At 34.5% G+C, this 11,352-nt stretch overlaps 2 pseudogenes; both read right to left on the reverse strand.

Annotated features, from left to right (window-relative positions):
- Nucleotides 1-608: 608 nt before the first annotated feature.
- On the reverse strand, nt 609-2,207 carry LOC110731116 (annotated as a pseudogene).
- Nucleotides 2,208-3,285: 1,078 nt separating this feature from the next.
- On the reverse strand, nt 3,286-4,358 carry LOC110731380 (annotated as a pseudogene).
- Between the last annotated feature and the right edge of the window lie 6,994 nt (nt 4,359-11,352).

Raw genomic sequence — 11,352 nt, forward strand, 5'->3', positions numbered from 1 at the left:
TGCGTTGGGTACAGATTTTTGGCCCAAAAACTAGACCCAAACATTAACTTCCAAAAAGACTGACACATACAGGTTGGTATCAATTTGGGTACTCGGAAGGTCAAGTTGGTTTTATTCAAAGTTGAATCATGTTGAATTATATTATAGTGTCCATACAAGTTAAAATCGGTCGGGTTTTTTTTTGGATTAGATCGAACCGGCTTGGCCGAGTAAGTTTTTGAAACCACCTGGGTATATAGTTAATTGTGTTTGGAAAGGTTCGTTGCTCTTTCTTCTATTAGAAAATGTCTTGCTAAGCTATTTACTATTTGTAATTTGCATGTTCATTGAGATACATAAAATACTCTCTCGCATGATACATTTGTTAGTACTGGCTGCTAATTAAAACCATGTGTTTTGGTTTTAATTATTACCTCCATTACATATTATTTGCAACGATTTGACATAAAGTAGAGAGGAAAAATGTCTAATTGTTGCAAATAATATGTAACGGATGTAGTAATTAAAAGTTATGTATTCTTTCATCTGTCACAACACTTTCCTCAATGACAAAAAAAAAACTCATATAAAATGAAATTGATTTATAGTTTATGTACTAGAGGTTATGATATACAAATAAAGAATATATAAATTTAAAGATCAATTATAAAGATCTTATAGTTTTGATCTACCCTAGAAAAATAAAGTACAATGGTGTATATCATACATGAAATGTCATTCTAAATTTTGTAGTGAACTTAAAACTTTAAAACTCCACTATCAACTTAACAAGGTAACAATCCAAAAATGTTCATCCCTAAAAATTGATGTACAAAATCTAATAGTTTGTGCCTTTTTTTTTTAAATAGTTTGTGCCTTTTTGCTTTCCTTAAATTTGTCCCTTACTTCCCATCTTCCTTTATTAAACCAAATGAGGCAAAATAACATTGATAAACAAAGGAAAAACAAGGACAAAAATAAGCACAATCCCAGCCACAATGGCAATGCAATACCACTTCCTTGAACTCTTTTGTTGCCCTCTTGCCTCCACAAGTTCATCAGTCCCACGCCTCACGAACGAGCTTGCGTGAGCCACGTGGCTTTCGATGTTATTAAGTTGTTGTCCCTGAGCCTCAACTAAAGCAGCCATGTCAAGAAAGACTTGGTGAAGTTCAATCAAATTCTTCTCAATCTCCTTCACAGCATCATGCCTGTCTTGGAGCTCCGATATTGTGTCTAGTATCTGCCCTCTTCCTTGATCTTGTATCGCCTTTTGGAGGAAGTTTTCACTCTCTCCACTCTCGATTAGGTTCTCAATCATCGTCTCATCTGCCTTCTCTCCGGTTATAGTAAAGTACCTAGAAGAATATAAATACATTAAAGTTTTACTTTCTCTGTTTCCTTAATATTGTTGTTTTACTTTTTATTTTTATTTTTTTAATATTCATATTCTAAATTTGATCACATGCTTTTACTAATATAGTTACAATTTCATGCATTTTATAAGATGATTGGCTAACATTTAGTTTTTTTTAATATTCATATACTAAATTTGACCATATGCTTTTATTAATATATGAAATATTTAATAATTACAAGTTCGTGCATTTTATAAGATGTTAGTTTAATTTTTAGTTTACTACTTGTACCTTCTCTCCATAGTTTTCTTTGTACTCGGATTGCATTTTTCCTCTTAGGGCTTGGAAGTTGTCCATCATGTCCTTAAGCTTCTTCCCTAGGCCGCTTACCACCGATGTACGGGTCCTATCAGCCGAGGACCCCGGTCCACAACCAGGCACGTTACGAGCTTGTGCATTCGATTTGTCTAGGGCTTCAAGTTTACCCTTGACGATCTTCACCTTTTTAAGTACTAAAGCCACATCCGAGTCTATTCGAGCACGTAGCTCCTTCATGGTCTTGGCATTGTGGACAACCCTACTTTCTTCGTTCGAGTCTTGGAGCCTCTTGTAAAGCCTTTCTACCTCCTTCATGTCTTCCTTTACCCTCTCCACATCGTCGAAGAACTTGTCAAGATTCATCCCTCCTGTGGCGGATTCCACATCGTATTTGAAACCTTGTTGGTCAAATTCCGAGTGCTTCTTAAACGAGTTTGAAAATAGGTCATTCATTTTCGCTTATATATCCTAGTTAATACTAATATGTTATCCTAGCCAACACTAATATGTTACAACTCTTTTGTTAGAATTCAAACAATATTTATTTTCTTCTTCATTCCTAGTGATTGAATATGGTGAAGACAAAATCTTATCTGAAAAATTTTAGGTACAATTAGCCTCTTCACCATATGAAGAGAAAAAAAAAAGTTGTATAAAGAAAAATTAATCACCAAAGTTAAAAAATGGAAGAAAGTTTGTTATTTTGTTTGCTTCTTTTTGGGGTTTTGGGGGAAGAAGAAGGTAAAAACTATTGATGGTTGTAGTTCATAGGTGTTTAGGTCCATACAAAATTCATCCCAAGGAAAAAAAAAGGGTGGTTTAAAATTATACATTCCTTAATTAGGCTTCTTAATTAAAATTATGAAGTGATATAATCGAAGGAGCATACCCCTTCATTTTGAGTTAGTTGACCTTTCTTCAATTAATTTACTAATTTTCTATCAATATTCTAATTAATAGTAGTATGGTTTAAAACTAGCTTCTATTATTGGTCTAATATAGAGATGCTCCCTTAAGTTGGACCAATAAGTTTGCAAATTTAAGTACAATTTTACCTATAACTTCTCATATTGAAAAGCTAATTGTGATTTTTATAAACATGCATTATGAAGCATTCAACTATCATAACAAGTATACAATGACAAAAGTTGAATATTTATAGAGTGATTTGCACTGAGTTTTTGAAAGTTTGATGTCTCAATGACTAGGGAGTTTAATGCCTCAATATTTATTGTCCTATTTCCTTTTTCACGGTTTTAAAACTCGTCTTAAATCATTAATTATTCTTCCATCTATGCAAAATAAGGATTTTATATACTCCGTATTTGATGATCTAAAAAAGTTTGACCCAAGAGGTGGTGTCATATTTTTCCTCCGTTCTATTAATATTGCAATGGACTTTTTGCACTATTCAGTATTTATCACTGTTGTTTGACCAATATTGGGATCTTGTTGGATTCGTCTCATAAAATACTTTCACAATATCAACTTTTTATAATTTTTACTCTTATACAATTATAGATATTTAGCATAAAAAATGTGATTTGAAACGCATAATTTCATCCTTGTTGCAATATTAATATAACGGAGGAATTATATTATATCAAGCCAACTTTTTGAACAGAGGGAATACCACTAACCCAAAATGGGTCTTCTAATCAATGATTTGATCATATTGATCAGCTTGTTTGTTCATAAAAATACAATAACTTTCTAGCAAATAAAAACTAAATTACCAATACCAAATGAAGAACATAAATTCTGATCCACACATACATATTGTTTGCAATTACAACCAAGATTTATTCGTGGCTAAAGCCATGAACAAATCAACAGTAATTAAGACGGAATATATCATTTTGCACAAAGTAGCTACCTTGCGTTGTTGGAATCAAATGAAACATCTGCATCAAAATACATCAATCAACATACAAATCACAATATTAGTAACACTTAACTGCAATTAAACTAGTGCATGCAACCGATTAGGCTAAGCTAGCATGGTGTAACAATTACACTTTCAACCAACGAGAAATTAGTAAAATATGGATCTTCTCTTTCTTTATTTTCCATATACCCCTATACATTACGGGGGTTGTAAGAGAATATATGGTACAACTGTTGTATAATAAAATCTTTACATAAAAATCCTGCAAAAATAGTCTATCAACTCTCAAAATCAATTTTAGGAAATCTTGGGATCGATTCTCACCCCGCCCTTGTGACTCTCTAAAAAAAAAAACTAATGATTTGATATGGTGGACACTAGTGCTTTGATATAAGGGTTAAGTATTATGATGATTTTAACTTTTAATATTTTAGGACAACATTTAACATTAACAAGCAAAAAACTTGAGTTATTACCTAGCTAAATCGTAGCTGATGTTCTTCTCCAGCCAACTGCAAACTGCCACTAACAAAGACGATTATACCTCCATTGATCGAAGAAGGTTGAGTATCAATGGTGCTAATCGAATGGCGGCATTGATTGAATGGCAAACTATTGATCTTGTTAGAGATTTCCTCTACACCTTGAAACTTTTGTCCTTCAAAAGTGAGCAAAGAAGTTGGTTGATAAAGAGATTTAAGAGAAGGTCGTTCATTATCAAACAAATTGTAGTAATGAACTACAAATGATGTTCCTAACCCTTCATAATCTTCCATTTTTATTTTTCTAGTTGGTTAAAATTTCTTTCTCTTTGAACTATATTCTTAGGGGATACTAATATATAGAGGGAATAACATAACTTTAGCATAATTTTTTATTTTTTATTCTCTTTTTTGAAAGAATATTTCTATAAAGCTTAAGCAAAGCATAAAATGTGTCTAATGTGCATATAAAAATGCTTCAAGAAACCATATGGCAATAGGAGGAGTAGCCCCTTAGCCTTATAAAGTGTTTAATTCTCTCTTCTTCAACCAATGTGGGACACTTACATGTGGTGACACTTGAGAGTTTATTCTTCAACACTTCACATGTAAGGTCTTTAACTCAAGGATCACTTGATCCAATTCAATTGACCCAGAATACTTAATGTCATTAAAGGTCCCAAACTTTGGCCTGACAATATACTCAAACCATTAGAGGTCCATACCGTGGACTGCTCTGATACATGTCAAACGCGATCTGGCCCACCGCAAATTAAGAAGAGAGTCCACTTCACAAGTCCAAGAGTACCAAAAATATGGAATAGGAGGAGTATTAGCTTATAAAGTATTTAATTCTTCTTTCAACAATGTGGACACTTACATGTGGTGACATTAGAGTTTATTTTCAACAAACATCCAATTTTACATTGTAGCCCCCTTGAACTATTAATGGGTTATGAGTTTGTTATTGCACTCCATCGAGTCGCACCACTCTAGAATATAAGTCGGTCTAAGAATTTCCTTTGCTAGAAAGAGGTAGTTTTTTCGAAATAACCAATGTAACATTGACTATTTCCCCTGTATTTTAACAAGCGTTATACTTCGACCAAACACTCATGTCGTGACACAATTTTGACAATTAATTTATTTAATTATATGTTAGTAAAATCATAAGAAAATTGATATTATGATCGCTTAGGATACATTACAAAAAAATCCAATAATGTATTACGAAGTACATAATAACATTTATTTATTATATATTAGTTGATTAATCAAGTCAAACCCAATATATGAATAGTGAAAAGGTCAAAATATAACACTTGTTAAAACACGGAAGAAGTATATATATTTCATTTACTAATATCAATACAATATAAAAAGTTCTTTTAATAGTCTATTAATAATGGTAATTCTTTTACAATACGGAGTACCAATTTACCAATTGAATGTAGCTATAAATACTATTAAATTGTATAACTAAGATGATTTTTCTTTTTAGTAGAGGGCATTCATGGAATTGTGCTTTAAAGTTGGACGAGAATTGTCTGCTGTGGTTCTACGCAAAGGTACAGATCTGATAAAGGGAAAGAGGCAAAGAGCATCCTTTTTTGCATTATGCATTAGCTTTTCCTTTGCTGAAACCTATTTTATGTTTACAATTAGTTCCATCCTCTTGCTATTGAAGAGTTCTAGAACCCATATATTGTGTATTATTAATGTTTTATCTTTTTCTTTATGGGCAAAATTAATTAGCTAGAACAACACAAACTATTACTCCTACTTGGCTGCGCTTATCAGTACGAACTTTAAATAGAGTAATGAACAACACGAACTTTGAACTTTGGGGTTCGATGCGGTAAATGACATAGATGATTTCCGGTGCTGAAAAGTCCACCGAATTCTAACTACTTATTTTTTATTTTAATGTCTCCTTCTCAAGAAGGGTGTGTTTGGAATGAACCAAGCTAAGAAAGAGTTGTGACACGCCGATTATTTAAAAACAATGTGTTTATCAAGCCAAGCCAAAGTAGAATTTGTTATATACATCCGGGTAAACGTACACCTAGAGCTGTCAATTCGGGTAAACAGGTCGGGTTTGGGTAGGGTAAAAGTGGGTCAGGTCAACTCGGGTCGAGTCAATTTAGATTAATTTCATAACCAATGCGGGTCGGGTTTGGGTTGGGTCATGCTTGAGTCGGGTCGTACTTCTTATCGGGTTTGGGTCGGGTTAATAACAGGTCGGGTTACATTCGGATCGGGTGAACAATAGGTCAGGTTTAATCCGAGTTAAAACGGATTAGGGTAAAACTCGGGTTCGAGTCAGGTTCGGTTCAACAATAATTTGCGGGTTAGAATCAGGTCGGGTCATTCTCGGGTTTGAGTCGGGTTCGGTTCAAGTCATAATTTGCGGATTATAATCAGCTCGGGTCATTTTTAAGTCAGGTCATTCTTGGGTTCAAGTCGAGTTCGGTTCAAGTCAATAATTTGCGGGTTATAATCAGGTTGGGTCATTTCCAAGTCGGGTCATTCTCAGATTCAAGTCGGGTTATGTTCAAGTCAATAATTTGCACGTTACAATCAGGTCGGGTCATTTCCAAGTAAGGTCATATTCGGGTTCAACTAACTATAAATAGATAATTATCATTTTTATCAAACTAATTATTTCCTTTTACTATACTATATACGGCAATATACTAGGGAAATATATTCTATAATTTAGGAAGATAATTATCTCCTTTAATCATACAACAAATACTATATTTAACTCTAAAATTTTGAGGATAATGCTCCTTTCTTTAGCTGGCCTGGACCGACTTGGTCTCCCAAGACAAAAATCCTTTGATCAACAATAATAAGGTGGTCTAAATTGCATTTAAGGTAATTTGAAATCGGGTCAGGAACAATTGGGTTGAATTTATTAGGTCAGGTCAACAACAAGTCGTGTTAATTTCGAGTCGGGTTAGTAACAGATCGGGTTTTGAGTTCGGTAAGTAATAGGTATGGTAAAATTCGGGTCGGATCAATAACAAGTCGGGTTGAATTTGGGTCAGGTCAATAACAAGTCGAGTTGATTTTTGGGTCGGGTTTGTAACAGGTTGGGTTAAATTCGGGTCGGGTTAAATTCAGGTCAAGTTGGTAACAAGTCGGGTTAAATTCGGGTTTTGACAGGTTAAAACGGGTTTGGGTCAATTTCGGTTTAAGTCGGGTTCGGTGCAAGTTAATTAAATTGGTCGTTGTAAACCGGTAAATTGGTACAAGCTGTAAACCGGTAAATTGGTCGTTTAAAAGCAAATTGAATGGTTCCACACACCCAATTGGAATCCCGGAGGGTATTAGGGATCATGGTAAACATTTCGGCAATTTTTATTTCTGGGCTAAAAAAAGTAAAAAATTCAAAAATTGAAGGCTTAATATCCACGCTTTTTAATAAATTTTGAAGGTTTCGAGGCCCGGTGTCGAAAAATCTTGAAATTATATGGGATAAATCTCGGGGTCATATAATGCCGTTTGGAACCATATATTATCATTATTTGTTGTCATAAATGTTCGTGGTAAGCTTGAATTAATGAAATCGGTGCAAGTTGTAAACCGGTAAATTGGTCGTTTAAAGGCAAATGGGATGGTTCCACCCACCCAATTGGACTCCCGGAGGGTATTGAGGATCATGGTAAACATTTCGGTAATTTTTATTTGTGGGCGAAAACAAAAAGAAAAAATTTCAAAATTAAAGGATTATCCACGCTTTTTTGAGAAATTTTGGAGGTTTCGGGTCCCGGTGTAGAAAAGTATTAATATTTTAGGGGATACATCTCGGGGTCATATAAAATCCGTTTGGAACCATATATGATCATTATATGTTGTCATAAATGTTTGTAGTAGGCTTGAGTTAATGAAACTCGTGCAAGTTGTAAACCGGTAATTAAATTGGCCGTTTAAACGCAAATTGGATGGTTCAACCAACCCAATTGGACTCCCGGAAGGTATTAGGGACCATGGTAAACAGTTCGGAAATTTTTATTTCCGGGCGAAAAAAAGTCAAAAAATTTCAAAATTGAAGATTAATTATCCACGCTTTTTGGGAAAGTTTGGAGGTTTCGGGGTTCAGTGTCGAAAAGTCTTGAAATTTTAGGGGATACATTTCGGGGTGATATAATGTTGTTTGGAACCATATATGATCATTATTTGTTGCCATAAATGTTCGTGGTATGCTTGAGTTAATGAAATCGGTATAAGTTGTAAACCGTTAATTGGTCGCTTATAGGCAAATTGGTGGTTCCACCCACCCAATGGGACTCCCGGAAGGTATTAGGGACCATGGTAAACATTTCGGCAATTTTTATTTCCGGGTGGAAAAAAAGGTCAAATTTTTCAAAATTGAAACCTAATATCCACGCTTTTTGAGAAATTTTGGAGGTTTCGGGGCCCGGCATCGAAAAGCTTTGAGATTCTAGGGAATACATCTCGGGGTCATATAAGGTCGTTTGGAACCATATATGATCACTATTTCTTGTCATAAATGTTCGTGGTAGGCTTAAGTTAATGAAATCAGTGCAAGTTGTAAACTGGTAAATTCACCGTTTAAAGGCAAATTGGATGGTTCCTCCCACCCAATTGGACTACCGAAGGATATTAAGGACCATGGTAAACATTTCGGCAATTTTAATTTTCTTGCAAAAAAAAATCAAAAATTTCCAAAACTGAAGGCTAATGTCCACACTTTTTTAGAAATTTTGGAGGTTTCGGGGCCCGATGTCGCAAAGTCTTGAGAATTTAGGGAATACATCTGGGGTTCATATAATGCCATTTGGAACCATATATGATCATTATATGTTGTCATAGATGTTAGTGGTAGGCTTGAGTTACTGAAATCGTTGCAAGTTGTAAATCTGTAAATTGGTCGTTTAAAGGCAAATTGGATGGTTCCACCCACCCAATTGGACTCCTGAAGGATAATAGGGACCATGGTAAACATTTCGGCAATTTTTAGTTTTGGGCCAAAAAAGTCAAAAAATTCCAAAGTTGAAGACTAATATCCACGCTTTTTGAGAAATTTTGAAGGTTTCGGGATCCGGAGTCGAAAATTCTTGAAATTCTATGGGATACATCTTGGGTTCATATTATGCCATTTGGAACCATATATAATCATTATTTGTTGTCATAATGTTCGTGGTAGGCTTGATTTAATGAAATCGGTGTAAGTTGTAAACCGGTAAATTGGTCGTTTAAAGGCAAACAGGATGGATAAACCCACCCAATTGGACTCCTGGAAGGTATTAGGGACCATGGTAAAAATTTCAGTAATTTTTATTTCCAGGCGAAAAAAGTCAAAAAAAAATTCCAAAATTGAAAGCTTGTATCCACGCTTTTTAAGAAATTTTTGAGGTTGGGCACGGTGTCGAAAAACCTTGAGATGGTAGGGAATACATCTCGGGGTCATATAATGCCGTTTGGAACCATAAATGATCATTATATGTTGTCATAAATGTTCGTGGTAGGCTTGATTTAATGAAATCACTACAAGTTGTAATCGGTAAATTGACCGTTTAATGGCAAATTGGATGGTTTCACCTTCCAATTGGACTCCCGAAGCGTATTAGTGACCATGGTAAACATTTCGGCAATTTTTATTTTCGAGCGAAAATAAGTTTAAAAATTTCAAAATTGAATTCCAATATCCACGCTTTTTGAGAAATTTTGGAGACTTCAGGGTCCGGTGTCGAAAATTCTTGAAATTTTAGGGAATACATTTCGGGGTCATATAATTTTGTTTGGAACCATATATAATCATTATTTGTTGTCATAAATGTACGTGGTAGGATTGAGTGAACGAAATCGGTGCAAGTTGTAAACCAGTAAATAGGCTGTTTAAAGGCAAATTGGATGGTTCCACCCAGTCAGGTGTATTGCCAAAGGGTATTAGGGGACCATAATTGTAAACATTACGACAATTTTTATTTTCGGGCGAATAAAAGTAAAAAAAATTCCAAAATTGAAGTATCCACGCATTTTGCGAAATTTTGGAGGTTTTCGGGCCGGTGTCGAAAAGTATTGAAATTCTAGGGAATACATCTCGAGTCATATAATGCCGTTTAGAACCATATATGATCATTATATGTTGTCATAAATGTTCGTTGTGGTTGTAGGCTTGAGTTAATGAAATCGGTGCAAGTTGTAAACCGGTAAATTGGTCGTTTAAAGGCAAATTGGATGGTTCCACCCACCTAATTGGACCCCCAGAGGATATTAGGGACCATGGTAAACATTTCGGCAATTTTTATTTTCGGGCGAAAAAAAGTAAAAAAATTCCAAAATTGAAGGCTAATATCCACATTTTTTAGAAATTTTGATGGTTTCGGGGCCAGGTGTCGAAAAGAAGTGAGATTTTATTAGATACATCTTTGGGTCATATAATGACGTTCGAAACCATAAGTGACCATTATTTGTTGTCATAAATGTTCGTGGTAGGGTTGAGTTAATGAAATAAGTGCAAGTTATAAACCGGTAAATTGGTCTTTTAAATGCAAATTGGATGGTTCCACCCACCTAATTGGATTATCGGAGGGTATTAGGAGCAATTGTAAACATTTCGGCAATTTTTATTTTCGGGCAAAAATAAAGTCAAAAATTCCAAAATTGAAGGCTTATCCACGTTTTTTGAGAAATTTTTGAGGTTTCGGGGTCCGGTGTCGAAAAGCTTTGAAATTTTAGGGGATACATCTTGGGGTCATATAAAACTGTTTTAAACCATAAATGATCATTATATGTTGTCTTAAATGTTCGTGGTAGGCTTGAGTTAATAAAATCGGTGCAAGTTGTAAACCGGTAAATTCGTCACTAAAGGAAAATTGGATGGTTCCACCCACCTAATTGGAATCCCAGATTGTATTAGGGACCATGGTAAACATTTCGACAATTTTTAGTTCTGGGCGAAAAAAAAGTCAAAAAATTCCTAAATTGAAGGCTAATAATATCCACGTTTTTTTGAGAAATTTCGAAAATTTCGGGGTCAGGTGTCAAAAAGAAATGTGATTTTATTAGATACATCTCGAGGTCATATAATGACGTTCGAAACTATAAATGGCCATTAATGTTGTGATAAATGTTCTTGGTAGGCTTGAATTAATGAAATAAGTGCAAGTTGTAAACTGGTAAATTGGTCATTCAAATGCAAATTAGATGGTTCCACCCACCTAATTGGACTAACGGAGGGTTTTAGGAACCATGGTAACATTTCGTCAATTTTTATTTTCGGGCGAAAAAAAGTTAAAAAAATTCCAAAATTGAATGCTTACGCTTTTTGAGAAATTTTTTATGTTTGGAGGCC

The sequence above is a fragment of the Chenopodium quinoa genome, unplaced genomic scaffold (genome assembly GCF_001683475.1).
Source record: "Chenopodium quinoa cultivar QQ74 unplaced genomic scaffold, ASM168347v1, whole genome shotgun sequence".
Lineage (NCBI taxonomy): Eukaryota > Viridiplantae > Streptophyta > Magnoliopsida > Caryophyllales > Amaranthaceae > Chenopodium > Chenopodium quinoa.